We start from the raw sequence: 20,097 nt of genomic DNA, 5'->3' as shown, positions 1-20,097 counted from the left end.
AATCAAATGAATCCAGAAGAATCTGGGAGGCAGTAACGGAAAGTGAGAAGAACAGAAATTGGGCAATCGTACTCCATCATTGTCTGTGTGATTTAGACAAGTTCCTCAGCTTCTCTGAGCCTTAGTTTCTGTGTCTATAGAATGGTGATAATAATACTAACACTGCAGGTTTGTTGGGAAAATTAAATTAAGCTAAATTACATTAACTTTAATTAAAGAAGGTATATAATATGCCTGGCAAGTGGTACACTCAATAAATGTTAACAACATTCCCTAATAGTAGGGAGTTATCTATGGAGAGAGCCCAGGGCTCCAAAAGTCCAGCCACACTATTTTGTTTTTTTAACAAGATAGAAATTTATTTCTCTCTCATCTAAAATTCTACAGGTAAGTAGACCCAGGCTGACACGGCAATTTCATAATCTTCTGGGACCCAGGCCCCTTCTCTCTTAGTGTTCTGCCACCCGCAGAATGAAGCTTTTACCTCGGGGCCCAATATGGCTGCCAAGCTCCAGCCATCATGCCCTGTTTTCAGTTAGCAGGAAGGAGTAAGGAGCACGGTGGGGTTCTCTGACGTTCTTTAAAGAACACTTCCAAGAAGCCACACACAACACTTTAGCTTACGTACGTTTGGACAGAATTTGTCACATGCCCCACTTGGCAACAAGGAATTCTGAGGAATGTAGTCCTTATTGCAGCAGCCACGTGTCCAGATAAAATTAGGATCCTTTTGCTAAGGAAGAAGCGGGAGGAGCACTGGGGTAAAATAGGCCATCTCTGACCCGTTGCCCCGTTTGACAGGTTGGCCACGTGAGCTGATGGGATAACGCACATGTACTTCTAACATCAGTGCCTGCAGCTCCCCTCGTTACACGGGTGCCTCCAAATCTCTCGTGTCTGACTTCCTTGGCTCGAGTCAGAGCCTGAGACCAGCCAGCTCAGAGGTGGGAGTTGTGCAATGCAGGGACAAAGTGGCATTTTTATGTAGATATTTATTTGGCAGTGGGAATTTACCATGTGCCATGCACCACGGGTATCATAACCTCTCCAAGAGTTTAGGCTTAAAAAAAAGTGAATTTTGCTTTTAGATCATGTTTATGGATGTGGGAAAATCCACAGAATATCATATTCAGTTACAATGCTCACCCCCAGCGTACAAAACAGCAGGCAGTGTGATTCCAGTTATGACTGTTTTTACAGTTATCCTTTTGTTTTTTTGCGGTACGCGGGCCTCTCACTGTCGTGGCCTCTCCCGCTGCGGAGCACAGGCTCCGGACGCGCAGGCTCAGCAGCCATGGCTCACGGGCCCAGCCGCTCCGCGGCATGTGGGATCTTCCCGGACCGGGGCACGAACCCGTGTCCCCTGCATTGGCAGGCGGACTCTCAACCACTGCGCCACCAGGGAAGCCCCCTGATGTACATGTTTTAGTGAAGGGCTCTTTGTAACACCTGCTCTCAGCTTTTATCTGCAAGTGGCTTGAGTGGGCCCTCATCCTTGGGGACTATTTTGGCCTGGTACAGGGTTCAAATTGGCCTTAATTTCCTTTAAGCACCATGTCTTCTATTTTTTTATATAGATCTTTATTGGAGTATAATTGCTTCACAATACTGTGTTAGTTTCTGCTGTACAACAAAATGAATCAGCCGTATGCATACATATATCCCCATATCCCCTCCCTCTTGAGCCTCCCTCCCACCCTCCCTATCCCACCCCTCTAGGGGGTCACAAAGCACCAAGCTGATCTCCCTGTGCTATGCAGCTGCTTCCCACTACCTATCTATTTTACATTTGGTAGTGTATATATGTCCATGCCGCTCTCTCACTTCATCCCAGCTTACCCTTCCCCCTCCCCGTGTCCTCAAGTCCGTTCTCTATGTCTGCATCTTTATTCCTGTCCCTAGGTTCTTCAGAACAATTTTTTTTTTTTTTAGATTCCATATATATGTGTTAGCATACGGTATTTGTCTTTCTCTTTCTGACTTACTTCACTCTGTATGACAGACTCTAGGTCCATCCACCAACGAAATAGCTCAATTTCGTTTCTTTTTATGGCTGAGTAATATTCCATTGTATATATGTGCCACATCTTCTTTATCCATTCATCCGATGATGGACACTTAGGTTGTTTCCATCTCCTGGCTGTTGTAAATAGAGCTGCAATGAACATTGTGGTACATGACTCTTTTTGAATTGTGGTTTTCTCAGGGTATATGCCCAGTAGTGGGATTGCTGGGTCATATGGTAGTTCTGTTATTAGTTTTTTAAGGAACCCACATACTGTTCTCCATAGTGGCTGTATCAATTTACTCTCCCACCAACAGTGCAAGAACTTCTATCCCTAAGAGTTTGGTCTGCAACCGTTCAGAGGGTGACACTTGTGACATCCCTCCTAGGGCTTTGGGTGTTGCCACCTATTGTGCCGTAAACTCACCTGATCTCTTTCTGGCCACAATGTGATGTCTCACTTTCTGCTCCTGATATATGGAACCGACACGCCCTAGGTTTCGGGGGTACGATGAGGTCGTGGGTGTGAAAACGTCTTTCACAGGAAGGAATGGCAATGGGGACGATGAGGCGGCCACCAGCTTCCTTTCTCCAAAGCCCTTCCCAACAAGGCAGACAAAGGCCAGAACTTGGGCCCAGCCCAGCCCTGGGGGCAAACACGAGACACCTCTGTCTGCTCTGACTCTGGATTTTGGTCCAAGACCAATCGGTTCAACCCCTGGCTTTAAGCTCAGTCATTATGGGACTTTAGAAAGTCCCCCATCCCCTCTGAGCCTTCACCTCCTTGTCAGTAGAACTGGGACAATAATCTCTAGCTCAGAGGCTTACTGCAAAGAGCAGACAAGACAGTGGGTGTACGACGCCTCGCAAACACTCAACGCAGAGAATGGCATCCCCAAGTGAGCAGCCCCAGAGTGGCGCTGGCTCCAAGGCTGCTGCCCTTCTCTGATTGGCTTAGAGCTGAGTTAGAGCTGCCTGTAGCACCATCAGTCAGTTCTCCTGAGGAGCTGTAGCCCCAGGAATCTCCGCTCTTTGCAGAAGGTGCCTCTAATGTGGAAATACCCACAACAGGTCTGGTGAGGTACACAGGCAGTTGCACTGGGTAGTATCCAAACCTGGGGGCCCGACGGTATGAGGGCAATCCTCTGGAAGCGGCACGATGAGAAAATGATTCCCAGCATTGTTTCCATCGGTGTGTGTGTGCAAGGTCCACGGAGCGTGTCCATGCAAGAGACACAGCTTTGCCCACGTGGCACAGCCTCCGGGCAGCCCCAGGCCCCCTTCTTCTGCTTCCGGGCCCCCTCCCCAGGCTGCCTGCTAATGAGCGAGCAAGGGAAGGACCCAGGAAACTCCACGGAGACCCCATTAGTAAACCGACTCTTTACATGTTAAACAAACAAACAAACAAACAAACAAAAAAAACGTGTGGTCAGTTTTCATTGTGCATAAAGGCCCTGATGGGTGGAAGGACACCCATCTGCCCCCAGGAGGCAGATTTCATGCTCTGAGTTGTGTAGACCTGATGGGAAAAGTATGTTTGGGGATAGGGCTTTCCTGGTGGTGCAGTGATTAAGAATCTGCCTGCAAATGCAGGGGACATGGGTTCGAGCCCCGGTCCGGGAAGACTCCACAGGCTGCGGAACAACTAAGCCCGTGCGCCACAACTACTGAGCCTGCGTTCTACAGCCCACAAGCCACAACTACTGAGCCTGCGTGCCACAACTACTGAAGCCCACGTGCCTAGAGCCGGTGCTCCGCAACAAGAGAAGCCACCGCGATAAGAAGCCCGCGCGCAGCAACGAAGACCAAATGCAGCCAAAAAAATAAATAAATAAAAAATAAAATAAAATTAAATTAAAAAAAGGATGTCTGGGGACTAAGAAGTAAAACCAGGATAGGAGATTGGGGAAAGAGAAGGACCTGGCAGGAAGCCAGATGACAACATATTCAGAGGCCACAGTCCAGGTCCTCTGGGGGCCGAGCAAGGCTTCATGGCTGCGTCCCTGTAGTCCGTCCCACCCTCCAGGCCAACCCAAGTGTTTTCCAACATCCACACCTCCTTCGCAAATGTCCCAGGCCCTGGTGGTCCTGCTGGTACGTCTGGTCTCCTGGGCACATGGCAGGAGCTCTGAACAGACCCGAGTCGCCAGGTGTACTTCTGTCTGGGGCAACTGGGTGGCGTTTCTGCAGGCCACCTCTGCTTCTCTCCCGGGCAAGGGATGAAAGTTCAGGCTGTGCTCTCCCAAGGTCAGAAAGAAACTGTTCATACCAAGGATGGACGACAAGGTGAGCAGTGGTCTCAGGAACAGAATGGGAGGTTTAGCGGACAGTCAACCTGCCCTGCAGGGCTTCAGAGGACAGAGGTCGGTTCTCTGACTACAGGCTGCAACACCGGGCAAGGGAGTGAGGCCCGACCAGGTCCAGTGCCCACCCAGACCGGCCAAATGAGCCCAACCTCACTCCCCAAGCAGGCCATGGGCACGCCAGGGGGCATCCAAGAGGGAGTGGCCAGGTCGGGAGCCGTGCGACCCTGCAGTCACACCGGACCCCGCTCTGGTTTAACGCCCCGTTCCGGAAATTCGTAATAATTTCTGAATAAGGGCCCTACCTCTTAGCTCTTTTGCACTGGTGTGAGCTAGTCTGGTCTCTGCCCTGGTTCCTGGCACACAGCTCCCGAGACCTTTGTGATAAGAGCTCTAGAAGAGTCTTTTGCTCTAATATTTGGCCTTTGATCCCGGTTCCTGGCACGAGTTCTTAAATCCCTTGGAATTTCCTGGGTGATAGCAGGTGTGTTTTGTTCTAATGAGGTGACTCTGGACAGCTCCTGGGTGGTGGCTGGTCACCAGAAAGGCCAAGCCACAATGAGAAGCTTGGAATTTTCATCCCCGCCTCCCTCCACCCCTCACCGCCCCCCGTTTCCCAGAGAGGGGAGAGGGAAGATGGTGTTAACGATCAGCCATGTCTGCATGATAAAATCTCCATCAAGATCTCAAAAGTACAGGGTTCAGAGAGCGTCCGGTCTGGTGGACGTGCGTGGGTACTGGGGGGGCAGGGCAGCTCCACGCCCCTTCCCACACACGTCGCCCCATGCATGTCTTCCATGCTGGTTACTGACGTAAACCCGTAAACATCAAGGAAATTGTTTTCCTGAGTTCTGTGAGACGCTCTCGCAAATTAATCAGAGGAGGGGGTCGTGGGAAACTCCCCTTTACAGCCGGTCGGTCAGAAGCACAAGTGACACCTGGACTCACAACTGGTGTCCAGAGGGGAGAATGAGTTTTTCCTAAATTATGAAATTATGACATTTTCCTGCAGACTCTGCAGCTGGGCCTGAGCACTGTGGCGAGGGGCCTGGTCAAAGGCGGACCCCTCGCAGGGCCAGGCCTGTCAACTGGGAACACAGGGAAGACCCACGAGGGGAAGGCCGTGTTCACATACCTGCAGCGCCCGGCAGAGAAAAGAAGGATCGGCTTCCTCCGAGCAGCCCTGGAGGCCGGAGCCGAGGCCGGTGGCCGGAGCCGGGCTGGGGCGCAAGGGGCTGCAGGGCTCAAAGCTGCAAGGGCTTCGCACCAGAGGTGGGGACGCCTGGCAGACATGCAGGGGATGCTGTGAGTGAGACCTGGGTCATGGATCTGATACCTGGAACAGCCTTCCTGGACCTTGAACCTCAATTGAAGGCTGTGAGCCACCTGGTGATGGAGAAACCACCATCCAGCACCCAGAGGGAAGTATGACGATGACGGGGTCTCCTGAGCACAGGCAGCGCCCCCTGCCCCGGCCCAGGTCACAGACAGGAGGCCTTGCCTTTCCCAGGTGCTCTTCCCCACGCGGGAAGCTGGCAAGCTCCCAGACCAGGCGCTGGCTGAGCCCAGCTGAGCTGCAGCAGCCAGGCCTCCCAGCATACCCTCCAGTCCCGTCATCAACTTCTTGGGCTGCCGTTTCAGATTTGGCATCTCTCGGCCCTGGGGCTTGACACGTGCCTCCTGTCTGACTGCTCCTCAGCTATTAAAGATGCAGCCGGCTCTCCCCGCGCTGCCCCAGTCAGGCCCCAGTGGCGGTCCTTTAACCAAAGATGCAGCCGGCTCTCCCCGTGCTGCCCCAGTCAGGCCCCCGGGGTGGTTCCTACCAAGACCTGTGAGATGCAAAATCACCTGAGCCCCGTTGTTTGGAAATTCCTTGCCTTGGAACCTAACATTCTTCTGGCTTTTCGCTTTGATCTTGTGTCTGGAAAACCTTTCTTTCTTGGCCTGGTGAAGGTTATTCTAGCTCGAGGAGCATGTTTGGAGCAGAGAGGCCGTGTGGGCAAACGGGAGCTGGGCATGGTGATGTCCAGAATGGGAGCGGCCTCCTTCCTTCACTTCTCAGGAGTGAGTTGCTGCTGATGCAGGGGCCAAGCCGTCCTGGTTTGCCCAGGACTCTTCTAGCACGGGACGTCTCACAGTCACACCAGGCCTCTGGCCTGGAAGGAGGGGCTGGGGGCCCTCAGCGGAGGTGGCAAGGATGGGGGAGGTTACCTCGAGGACAGGGCTCAGAATTCTCTCCCACTCTCCCCCCTCCCCACCCCCTCCCCGCAGCTCTGCAAGGTGGCGCTGGCTCGGAGACACCAGCCCACAGCCAGTGATGGGCTAAGAAAAACAGATTCTGCTTCCCAAGCCCTTCCCTGTCTCCCCCCATTGATGCCCCTCCAGCAGTCCATCCCACCACCATCACTCCGAAGCCCTCCCTTTCCAGCATTTCCTGTATGCCTCACGTTCCCGCAGGGTCCTGTGCAATGGACACTCCGACTGGCCTGTGTCCGCTCCTTGGAAGAGCATCTAAATCCGGGGGATTTCCCACACGGTGAGGTGTCTTGTTATTCACAGTGGGCCCCCAGACCACACCTGACGGTTTATGCTAACCGACGGCTCAGGATAGGGGCTGGTCACACCAGGGAAACCAACCGTGTGACTAGGGGGTTGTGGCTTGAGCCACAAGATATCAGACCGGACCTGGGGGGCGGGGATGGAGCAGAGACTGAGGTCAGCCACACCGGCTGTGAGTCAATCAATCATGCCACGTACTGGAGTGCCCCCCAAAAGTGCGGACACTGACGCCCAGGTGAGCGTCCCTGCTTGGCAAACACTCTGACAGTTGTCGTACTTTGCTGCTGGAGGCGCGCCATGACCCTGAAGATTATGGAAGCTCTAGAACGCTCCTGACCTCACCCTACACAGGGTGAGGTCCTCTGGGCGGTTCTAATTCATTATCTTGCTGTAATAAAAGTGTAACCACTGAGTCTAGCACTTTCCTGAGTTCTCTCAGTCACTTTAGGGAATTATCAGACCGAGGGAGTCTACGGGAACCCCTGGATTTGTAGCCAGCTGGTCTGAGCATGCAGTTGGTCTAAAATGAGGTCTGTCTCAGGGAGGATGGGGCCCTTAACCTTGAGTTTGCTGACCCCCGGGAGCTCCCCTTCCTGAGACCTCATCCCTCCACACCACCCCGCAATTACAACATCCCTCTCACTGGGGCCCTGACTCTTGTCTCTTCTTCTCTCTGCATCATCCTTCAACTTGCTGCCAGAAAGACCTTCCTAAAACTCGAATCTTACCTTGATCCCTTCTTCTGCTCTTCACTGGCCCCCGTTACTTTCTGGGTAAGATCTAAAGTCCTTGGCCCAGGGCTCTTGCTGACCTCTTTTTTGCCCAACTCAACCTCAGGCAACTTCCCTCTGGCTTCACCGCCTTCCTTGGAGTTTCCTGAATCTTACTGTCACGACATAGGTCATATCTCTACTTTAATCTTCGAAACTCAGCCAGAACGTCACCTCCTCCTGGAAGTTTATCTTCGACTCTTTTCCTACGCCTCATGACTGACGTAGGTGCCCCCGTACTGGTCCCAGCCCTCGCCATCACCCCATGGTGCTTACACCCGGCAGCGCAACCGTCTGTCTTTCTGAATTGATGGCTACACTGTGCGCTTCTCAAAAGCAAGGACCGTGCCATTCAACCTCATGGCTTCAGCCCCCTCACGGCATTTGAAACCCAGGAGGCTCCTAGCACATGTTTGTGGGATGAACGGGTGAAACTTGAGAATCTTCACTGACTCTGTCATCCGAAGAAAGCAAGATTTACAAATATTTATTATTCCATTTGACACTGGTCCCACGTAGCCTGTATGTCAGAAGGTTGTCCTGCTCACAGTATACAGAGAGCTCCCAACCACATTTTGTCCCACATTTTGTCCCTTTTTAGATGTGTGTGACATTTGCAGATCACTTGTACGCAGGGGATTCCTATAGATAGTTGGATTACATCATCTGATATTAGCTAAAGTAACTGTGTTAAAATGGAGAAGTGGTTTTGAAATATTCAGCAAAAAACCAAAAAAATACCCCAAAAATCCTAAGAGTGGAAATAATCCTAATATGCAGGCCCAAGTGGATAATAGATATGGTATAAAAAAATAAAGATCTGGCCTCTATCCCAGCTCCTGGCATAGAGCTCCAAAAACCCTTGCAGCTTCCTGTGTGATGAGTGTCTTTTGTATGCCGATGGGACGACTCCTGGGGGGCCAGCTAGATAATTTCAGGATGGGGGTTGCTCACCAGAGAGACCAAGTCATGATTAGGGAGTTGGAACTTTCAGCGCCAACCCCTGACCTCCAGGGAGGGGGGCGGGCTGGAGATTGCGTTCAGTCACCAATGGCCAATGGTTTAATCAATCGTGCCCATGTAATGGGACCCCATTAAAAACCCCTAACCACTGGTTTTGGTGAACACATCCATGTGCCAGAGGGTGATGCACCCCAATTCCATGGGGATGAGGCTCCTATGCTTCAGGCCATTGCAGACTTGGTCCTATGCTTGCTGTTCATTTGTACCTTTCATAATAAATGGAGACAGTCCGTAAAGCGTTTCCCGAGTTCTGAGTCATTCTAGTGAATTAGCAAACCAGGATTGGGGGCAGGGGTGGGCGTGGGGATGGGGCTGGGGGCAGAGTGGTGGGAACGCCTGAATTTGTAGGCAATGGGGTCAAATCACGGGCCAGCTGGGGATCCCAAGTGTGGCTGGCATCTGAGTTGGGGGCCATCTGGGAATCCCCTGGCGGCCCAGTGGTTAGGACTCTGGGCTTTCACTGCCAAGGACGTGGGTTCAATCCCTGGGGGCCATCATATAGGACTGAACCTTTAACTTGTGGGGTCTGACATTAACTCCAGGTAGGTCATGTCAGAATTGGGTTGAATTCTTGGTCCCCCAGAGTACTGGAGAATTAGTTATTGGCGTGGAAAAACAACACGCGTTTAGTGCCACCAGCGATGGCAGAAAACACTGCACAATAGGTACCGAGCTCACAAACATCTAGTAAAAACCGTGCATATCTAGTGACAAGAAGTCTGTGACAAGAAGTCAGCCGTTCTTTAAAAGCTACCAAGACCATTCGAAATGTGGATTTATACTGATTGCTCTACTGACAGGAAGCCTCCCTCCAAGTTCGCGTTCATGCATTGCATTGTGCCACGCCGCTTCAGTCAGCAGCACATTTATTTATTTATTATTTATTGATGGCCGCGTTGGGTCTTCGTTGCGGTGCGTGGGCTTCTCATTGCGGTGGCTTCTCTTGTTGCGGAGCACGGGCTCTAGGCGCACGGGCTCAGTAGTTGTGGCTCGCGGGCTCTGGAGCGCAGTCTCAGTAGTTGTGACGCACAGGCTCAGTAGTTGTGGCTCGTGGGCTCTAGAGCACAGGCTCAGTAGTTGTGACGCACGGGCTCAGTAGTTGTGGCTCGCGGGCTCTAGAGCGCAGGCTCAGTAGTTGTGGTGCACAGGCTTAGTTGTTCCGCAGCATGTGGGATCTTCCCGGACCAGGGTTCAAACCCGTGTCCCCTGCATTGGCAGGTGGGTTCTTAACCACTGCGCCACCAGGGAAGTCCTTCAGCAGCACATTTAAAAACTAAGCCCCCAGAGCCCAAGACACACCTCAATACTTTTCTTTACAAATTTTAGTTAATCCAGTTCTTCACAAACTCTTGCAAATGAACTCTTTTCACTCTTGTAGTGAAAAGTGTCTAGAAGCTTCTTCTGAGTTTTATTTTAATAGAAAAAGCCTAAGAGGCATTACCAGTGTGCAAACACTTAAATGGATGAAACAGTGATATAGAAGAGGGTAACAAACCAAAACACGTTCCTTTGTCAACAAATACTGTTGGAAAATGCCTAGAAAACACAAGTGAAAATCTGAACATTCATTAGAACAGATTATTCAGTGGGAAGTTTGCTATCTACAGTTGGATAAAACTAGGGATATTGTTACTGTATCTGGAAAAGATTACGTTTCAAGATCGAAGTGCACAAAGAACTACTATTATTTTCATGAGCCACCAAAAGAAGGTACTTTCTCAACTCTAAGTGACTCCTCAAAACAATGTGTTATTGAAAACCTCTGTGAGCAACGGGAGCTTCATTTTCCTTGGAATTAAAAAAAAAAAAAAAGCGATTCAGAATCAGGTTACAAAGCGGGAACTCATTGCCTCCATCGCTGAGGAAGGCAAAGAGTGTGACGCCAACGAGCAATGTGACCAGAAGTGGTTAATTTTATAAAAACAACACTTTTAAACATAGTAGGATCTTTTCAATACTTTGCTATAAGATAGGAGTGAAGAAAATCTCTCATTCCACAGAGATCCAAAGGTGACCTTGTGACAGAACACTTACAAGACCCACTGAGCTGAGAACAAACAAAAAACAAGTGCTCCAAACGCAGGGAGCCTTTCTCTGATCACGTGACCATCACCTAGCAGATACTTTCAACAAAGACACCCGCCCGCACATGATCTGTCCCTTCAGGAAAAAAAATGACATTCTGATAATTCTAAGACAGTCCTTGCTATAGTTTGTGCAACTGAGCATTTGAAAAATATATTTGAAAATGTTCCCATTGTCGTGTGATTTTTTGAGGGGGACCACTGGTAATCAAGGTGTCAATAAAAAACTTCCATATCTGCGCACCCCCAAAACTTGGGAACAACAGCAAAGACACTTGGGAACACAATTCTCTGTTTCCAATTCATCCCAATAAAAAGTCTTGGTGGGTTTTGAATACCTTTATTAAAAATATAATAAAAGGGTTTCCCTGGTGGCGCAGTGGTTGAGAATCTGCCTGTCAATGCAGGGGACACGGGTTCGAGCCCTGGTCTGGGAGGATCCCACGTGCCACGGAGCAACTAGGCCCGTGAGCCACAACTACTGAGCCTGCGCATCTGGAGCTTGTGCTCCACAACAAGAGAGGCCGCGACAGTGAGAGGCCTGCGCACCGCGATGAGGAGTGGCCCCTGCTTGCCGCAACTGGAGAAAGCCCTCGCACAGAAACGAAGACCCAACACAGCCAAAAATAAATAAATAAAATAAATAAATAAAATTAAAAAATATATATACATAATAAAAGCCTCTGATTAGTTTGCAAAAACAACAGATAGCCAACAGGGAAGATGGAAAGTTATTGGCCAGATTTTAATGACAGAAAGAAGATCTTTGTGTCATTGGTGGATTTATTTATTTATTTATTCATTCATTCATTTATTTTGGCTGCACGGCTTGTGGGACCTTAGTTCCCTGACCAGGGATTGAACCCGTGCAGTGAATAAGCAAAGTCCTAACCACTAGACCTCCAGGGAACTCCCTGTAACTGGTGGATTTAGAAGAGAAGCGTGATTTAGTCAGAGTGGACAGATGACAAGGCCCTCACTTGTTTGTTTGTCCTTTATTATCATTTACTTATTTCACTTAGCATAATACTTTCCAGGGTCATCCACGTTGTACCATGTGTCAGAACTGTACCTTCCAAACTTATCTCCCTCTAGACCCCGCCACGACCTCTGCTGCTCCAGCCAGGCTGACCTATTGTTCCCCAATACACCTTCCACATGTCTGTCTCTGACCCATAGCTCATCCTATTTCTCCCTTCTGGAATGTTCTTCCTTTGTTCTCACCAACTCAAGCCCTGCTCATGCTTGGAGCTCAGCTCCAACCTAACTGTCTTTACGAAGCATTCTGAATGACCCCTTTATCCTCAGAGGAGGCTTTCTCCTGGGGTCCCTCAGCACTTACAACTGCACCCAGCACGCTGGGCTGTCCCCTCTGTGTGCACCCTGCTTCCCAGACTCACAGGCAGTTCTTGAAGGAAGACTTGGCCTTGCGTGTCCCTGGTACCCCTATGAGCTCCACACCAGCCCACTTGCACAGCAGGTGCCTGATAAGTGCAAAAATGCATGGACCGCGATACATTGTCCTAAGTGCCCTCTGCACCTGTAGGTCAATTAAGGAGCCACTTTCTGTGTCTGCCAGCCCAGTCGGCGGTCAGGACCGCCCCGGCTGGAGCAGGCGTGGCTCAGCTTTGAAGACCGACAGGCCCCAGCTCACACTCCAGCTGGGCCCCTCGGTGGCTGGGGGACCTTGGTTGGTCAGCTTCGATTTCTTCATCTACAGAATGGGCAGACACTGTGGGCTTTCTGGGGTCCGTGTGCACAACAGTTGGATCCCACGTGTGAAGCGTATCGCCCACAGTATCCAGCTCTTAAAGGTGCGAGGTCCACAGTGGCTGAGGGACCTGGACACCGTCCATGGTGGGGGCATGCCTTCCCCACCCACCTTAACCTGGGTGGGTAGGGAACACGACGCTCACCCCAAAGCTCTGCCGTCATTGGCCTTTTCTGACGGGAACCCCACTTAGTGGCTACAGGAATAAACTGAGGGTGGAGAGAAAGAGATTCCGTGGGGTCCTTCCACTGTGGACAGCCGCGTGACGGTCATGACCCCCTGGCTTCACCCCAACCCAAGCCATGTGCCCACCACTGCCATCGGGCTCTTTATTTCACAGGAAGAAAAGAACTGGAAACAAAACTGAGTGTGAGGCTGGGCTCTGGGTCAAGGGACGACAGGGAGGTGTTGGGACCCGGGACCCCCCTGGTGCCCAGAGGACAGGGACGCCAGTGCCCCTCCAGTCTGCGCCTGCGGCTACTGGTTTCCATTCTGACATCTCCCCCCAAAGCCAAGTTCTCACAGCAAGTGGAATTCCCAAAGCTTTTCTCACCAGTGACCCCTTGTCTGGTTGACCCCAAGGTTGGAAACAAGTCTCATTGTCAGAGAAGGCTGCAAAAGACATTCCTGGGATTTTATCTTTAATTGTTAACGAGTTCATATTTATTTATTTGTTTGTTTATATTGAAGTATAGTTGATTTACAATGTTGTCTTAATTTCTGCTGTAGAGCAAAGTGACTCAGTTATACATATATATACATTCCTTTTAATATTCTTTTCCATTATGGTTTATCCCAGGATATTGAATATAGTTCCCTGTGCTATACAGTAGGACCTTGTTGTTTATCCATTCTAAATATAATAGGTTTCTTTATCTTTCTTTCTTTCTTTCTATTGAAGTATAGTTGATATATAATATTGTGCTAACTTTTGCTGTACAGCAAAGTGACTCAGTTATACACACATACACATTCTTTTTTATATTCTTTTCCATTATGGTTTATCTCAGGATATTGAATATAACAGTTTCTTTCTTAAGAATCTGTTTAAAATGTTTCTTTTTCAATGACGGAAGTGAGCAAATAGGCTTTGAAGAACTAGAAATAATACAAACGTGTACAGAGGAGAATATAAAAGTTCCTCCCCTCTCCCCACCCCAAGCTGGGAGGAAACTGTCAGTGTCAGAAAAAGAGCCTCTGCTTTTCCACCCAAAGGAAGCTGGCCTCGTGGCCCCGACGCTTTGTCCTCTTTCAAGCCTACACAGACGTTTCCTCAACAAGGCTGGCGTAGGGCTGGCCCGGGCTCCCCAGCTCCAGCGATTCTCCTATGTTTGCGGCGTGTGCTCGCTTCTGCCGGGATGGCTCCCGTTCCCAGGGCGCCGCAGGCCCTGCACCAGAAGGCCTGCTCCACCCGCCAGGAGCTGCCCAGCCTTGAACAGCTGACCCCAGTACTTCCTTCCTGGAGGCCCTTCCTCTCTGGGACGCTGACCCGCACATGGCCTGGGCCAAAGGCTTCATCCAGCAGCCTCTGGAGGGAACTTCCCATCTGGAGAGATTGGTGCTAAGAAGTGATGTCATCCAGACCTGTCATCCACATAAATTAGGTCAAAAGTGAGCTTGGCATCCCTCAAAAGGGGCCCGTCTGGAACTTAAAATAGGTAGTTTTTAGAGTGAAAAAAGAGAAGTATTATTGGCACAGCAGGAAGTCACTGTATAGATTTTGTTACTCCTTAAGTAACACGATTTTAAAAGGTTGGATGAAATCAAATTAAAACACTTATTACATGCTAGATGGTGAAAAGAATAAAGACACATAAACCCTGGTCTCTCCCTTCAGGGAGATTTAAAGTCATGGATATTGCTGTCATTTGGATATATTAGTCATTTGATTTTGCACTGTGAAGCAAAGATCTAAAGCTTCATCCTTTCATCTTCCAGAAGTTCAGCCCACAGCCTTGCTGGTGCTGGTACAGGAGCTCCACGAAATCACCAGGATCTGGGCTCTTCCCAACTCTCAGTGCCTCGTCCTGGGGTGCGTGCCTTGTCCTCATGGCCCAAGACGGCTGCTGGAACCTGGCCATTGTGCTGAAATTCCAGCCATTGTGGAGAAGGCTGGAGATTGGAAAGGATGCTCCCTCCATAAGAAACATTGGCTCCCAGAGTGGCACTTATCACTGCCATTTTCCCTTGTCTAGAACCTGGTGACATGGTCACACCTAGCTCCAGGGAGGCTGGGAAGTGCAGTCTTTATTCCAGAAGGGCATGTGCTAACATTTGGGATTTCTATTGGAAGATGGGGAGAGACTGTATTGGGGATGTTGTTACTACTATGCAGTAAACATAAAGGAAGTGCTGGGCTTTGGAGGGCTGTGGCCTCGGGGAGAAGCTGGGCGGACAGGCCTCTCGACACCATGCCTAGAGTATGCAGACCACTGGACCTGTTTGCTCTGGTTAGTTATATAGATTCTGAGACACTCAGGTTGAAAGTCCTGGAGGACACTTGATCCCGCTTCAAACCCCGTCTGACTTTGCAGGCCCCTCACAGGCTGCCCCTCTTCTGTTTGAACAGACCCGTGACACGCATCATTTCCTTCCAAGGCAGTTCTCATTTCTTCAACTTAAACGGTTTCTCTGTAGCTGGAACTTAAACCAGCTCACAATTTCTACCCAGGAATAATTCGATTAAATTAAAACGCGAATGAGGTGTGGGTACCTTGCCAGGCCAGGGGACGCGAAAGCCACTGAGAGGGGAACCCCCGCTGTGCACACAGACCTCAGGGCACTCAGGGCATGAGTATGTGCCCTGTGGGTGGGCAGGAAGGGACCTCCTACCCAGAAGTGAGAGCAGGCAAGGAGGGGGCTGCCCCAGATGAGGGGCCAGAGACAGGCTCAGGGCTGGGCTTGAACCCGGGGCCGCTGGTCTGCAAGCACCTTTAGCAATAGCACCCTTTCCCCAGCCCCTGCGTAAAGCTGTGTGCAAACCCCAAGGGCAGCTCCACTGAGGGGGGCTAGACGGGCAGGGCACCCCCTGCTGGGATTCCCAGGCCCCCATATTGCTGCAGGCAGTGGGGAGCCCCCAAGCACCCCTGAAATGATGCTGCCCTTGTGCTGTCAGGCCCAACAGCCCTACAGGTCATCCTGACAAAAAGGCCCGGAGGAGTGAGACACCCCCAATATCATGGCCACGTTCCCAGGGGCCGGCCACACCTCAAGGGTCAGGCGGGTTGCCTGCCCACGCTGTTGGCTTTTTCCATATTTACCCCTGAGAGTTCCTCCAAACAATTGAGAGGAAATACTCTCAACCCCAGCTGTCCAGGATACACGTGTCTGCAGCCTTTTTCCAGGGAGGGATCTGCTGATCGCAGGAAGGAAGCCCAGCCCGCAGGAAGCAATACTGTGGCATCGCTGATTTCTCAGCCACTGCGTTCTCCAGGCCGTGAGAGACGCATTGCATGCATCCTTCCCCAAATGTCGGGTTTGCTGTGGTCCCTGGGGCTGCCACCGTGCTCCACCAGCAAACAAGATGCCACGGAGGGCTGCACACCAGGCCACGCAAGGCTCCCCTCATACACACACGCAGCCTGGCTCGAGCCCCACTTTGAGAGGTTTGGGGTCCCTCTAGCCCAGGGACCCTACCTTCTGACATGTATTACAAGGCAAGCCTCAATCAGCCACTCATGATCTTTCTGTCCGCTATCCCTGAGGACCACGGGAAAGATGGAAAATACAACCGGAACATGTAGTCCATCCCTGTCGAGACCCGGGCCCAGGTGGGAGAGGGAGATGGGCCCAGCACCACCCTCTCGGCCCCCAAGCCCTACTTCTTCAAACCAAGTGACTCTGTGTCAGCTGTTTGGTTCACCAGGGCTGCCATAAGAAAGCACCACCAACTGAATGCCTTCAACAACGGAAATTCATCAGCTCATGGTTCTAGGGCTGGGAGTCCAAGATCAAGGTGTTATCAGGGTTGGTTCCTTCTGAGGCCGTGAGGGAGCATCTGTGCCAGGCCTTTCCCCCAGCTGCTGGTGGTCTGCTGGTGACATCTGTGCCAGGCCTTTCCCCCAGCTGCTGGTGGTCTGCTGGCGACGTCTGGCATCCCTTGGCTGGTGGAAGCACCACCAGGATTCTGCTTTCATCTTCTCATGGCCTCCTCCTTGTGTTTGCGTATGTGTCCAAACTTCCCTCTTTATAAGAACACAGTCACCTTGGATTAGGGTCCACCCTAATGACCTCATTTTAACTTGATCATCTGAACGACCCTATTTCCAAATAAGGTCACGCTCATGGGTACAGGAGTTTAGGACTTCAACGTGTAGATTTGTGGGGGACACAGTTCAATCCATGGTAGAGATAAACTACAGGACCCCTGGTCATAGGTGAATATCAGTGTGTCCCATGCAGGAGATGGGACATACTTATACTAAAAAATTATTGGTTGTTTATCTGAAATTCAGATTTAACTAGGCATCCTGGACATTTTTTTTCCTTTCTACTGGCAACGCTACTATGAGTAAACCCCACCTGTGAAAACTGAGATATTCTCAACAGAAAATTGGGATGATTCGTTGTTTTATGAAAAGATTAATCATAGGATGCCTTTAAACAGCAAATTCCTCTGGAGGCTTTAAGGCAATCGGAGTAAAGACCAACATCTGTGCGGGCTAAGGCAGAACCCCCCTGTCTGTCCTGCATCTAGGGCTGGGGTAGGGAGGGTCAGCTTGGGGAGAGGTACACGATGGAGCCCTTCTGGATTTGGGCTCCCAGGGGTGTGAGGGTGGCAGGGGTGAGCCAGGTGGGTGACCCTCCCCTGGGCCTGGGGCCCAGGACCGTCTTGGCCTGGTCGTCCACCCTCTGAGCCTCGGTCTCTCCCGCACACCGGTCTCTTCCTCCCTGTCTTCACAACCCCTGTGGCAGCTCCCCGAACAGGCCCCCCAGGGCCACGCCTTCAGTCCTGGGCTTTAGACAGTTCTCCAGGTAGAGCACGAGGGGGAACCAACATGCCAAACTCCAAGGCCAGGTGACAACGAGGACACCAAGGGACATGAGAGGCGGGTAAGTGAGGTAAGGGATGCTCAGGGCAGGGGCAGGTGCTGAAGTCCCCACGTCCAGGGGTCTGGGTCCCCTCGGGGACGTGAACTCCTCTGTCCTTAAGGCGAGAGGCTGAGAGCCTGAGCCCACCCATGGGAGGCTGGCAGGCTGGAGTCTCCCTTCAAGGGAAGCGCCCTTGGCCTGCACCCCCCGGGCCGCCAGGCCCTTCCTGCACAGTCAGCTGCTCAGTCGAGAAGACGTGGCCGGTCTGGCCGTGGGCTGCCGGTGTTGGGAGCTTTCTCCACTGAGAGAAGGTCTGAGGGGAGCTGAAGCACATCACTCTCTCCAGGGTTCCAGAAACCCAGATTTTCCATTGTGGTGAGCAGCTCCCCAGAGATAATGGCAGGAAAATTATTCAGACAGATGGGATCAGATGTGGTTAGAATTCACCTGGAGTTCTTCTGTGCCGAGGAGCTGAGCTCCGCCGTAGCTGAGGTGACAGTAAATCACAGTGTCCATCTAAGTGGCATTGGGCAGCATGAGTCACCAGCAGCTAGACAAGGGGCAATTAGCAGTGCCAGGCAGAAGCTTCAGGGGAACAGGGTCCTGGCACCTCTGCCTAGTGGCTCAGGGCTGCCTCAGCCCCATCTGGCTGGCACAGCAGAGCTGAGCCGAGGGACAGAGCCGGCATTAGCTCCTGGCAGCCACGGAGGCCCCATCATCCCCTCGAGCCGCGCTGAGCGCCCCATTCCAGTCTGGGACCTGACCCGTCACATTTGGCTTGCATCTTCCCTCAGACGTGCTGCTCACTACCTATTCCCAGGTCCTACGGAGCCTCAGGTGTTCACTCCTGGAAAAGCGCAAATCCAAGTGGCGACAAGGAGGGCCTAATCCTTGGAGCCTGACTGTGGGTGGCAAACACACATGAGAGGAGGAATTGGTCTGTCTGCACAATTTGAGGAATCTGACAGATTGGGTATGACTCAGACGGGTAAGTCTACCATCTCCTTCGAGTGCATCATACCTCGTGTAATAATACTGGCGTGGGTTTTGTTCTCTTTTTCCATCACTATTATTTAATGTCCACACTCATCGTTTTCCCTGAATGATGAAACTGCATCCACAGACAGCCGTCAAGCATTGCAGACACAATCCCTCCCCCAGAGCGGATGGGTGCTGATGGGTGCAGGAAGACGCACGAGGTACAGGAGGGGAAGCAGGCGCCGTGCGTCTGCAGGTGGTGTCTGGGGGTCACGAGGGGCGACCCTGATGCGCCCGGTGGGCAGCGGGAGGTAAGGACAGACCGTCCTGGGCGGGAGGGGCCGTGGCTGTCCTCCCTCACGTCACCTTGGCAACCACGCGACAGCTCCACGGATCAGGGCTCAGTCACTTCAGTCAAGTCGCAGAGAAAAGACGGAGCGTCCCAGCCCCTAGATGGGACACCAAGAAGTGGGGTGTTGCTGTAACAAATACCTAAAAGATGTGGAAATGGCCTTGGAACTGGGTGATGGGTAGAGGCTGCAGGCGTTGTGAGGGGCGGGCTGGGAGTACGGAAGCGAAGGGTGATTGTGGTGAGGACGCAGAAGGAAGCGGGGAGAGCTGGGAGGAAGGCCCAGTCTTCTTAGGGAACATCAAAGCGGCCACGAGCAGAACGTGAGCAGAAATGTGGACGGTGTCAGAAGGACCCACCGTGTGGCACAGGGAACTCTACTCAACACTCTGTAAGGACGTATACGGGAAAAGAATCTAAAAAAGAGCGGCTATATGTACAAGTACAACTGACACACTTCACTGTGCACCTGAAACTAACACAACATCGTAAATCAACTACACTCCAATAAAAATAAACAACAGGGCTCCCCTGGTGGCACAGTGGTTGGGAGTCCGCCTGCCGATGCAGGGGACGCAGCTTCATGCCCCGGTCCGGGATGATCCGCATGCTGCGGAGCTGCTGGGCCCGTGAGCCATGGCCGCTGAGCCTGTGCGTCCGGAGCCTGTGCTCCGCAACGGGAGAGGCCACAACAGTGAGAGGCCCGCACCGCAATAAATAAATAAATAAATAAAAATAAACAACAAAGAAACACACACACAGAAAACAAGAAACGTGAATGGTAAAAGCCATTCTGATGAGGCCGCAGATGGAAGCAAGGAACATGTTATTGGAATCTACAGAAAAGGTGATCCTTGCTATGAAGTGGCAAAGAACTTGACGGAACTGTGTTCACGTTCTAGTGTTTTGTGGGGGGTAGAACTTGTGAGTGAAGGAACATGTTATTGGAATTTAGAGAAAAGGTGATCCTTGCTATGAAGTGGCAAAGAACTTGACGGAACTGTGTTCACGTTCTAGTGTTTTGTGGGGGGTAGAACTTGTGAGTGAGGGAATTGGATATTTAGGAGATCTCTAGGCGAAGTGTTGAAGGAGCTGCCTGGTTCCTCCCGAAGGCTTCTGCTAAAATGCAAGAAGAGAGGAATGATTTGAACGCAGAACTGTTAAGCAAAAAGGAACCAGAACCTTAAAGATTTGGAAAACTCTCAGCCTAGCCATATTGTGAAA

This window comes from Delphinus delphis, chromosome 12 (genome assembly GCF_949987515.2).
Source record: "Delphinus delphis chromosome 12, mDelDel1.2, whole genome shotgun sequence".
Taxonomy (NCBI): Eukaryota; Metazoa; Chordata; class Mammalia; order Artiodactyla; family Delphinidae; genus Delphinus; species Delphinus delphis.
This window is presented reverse-complemented; position numbering follows the sequence as displayed.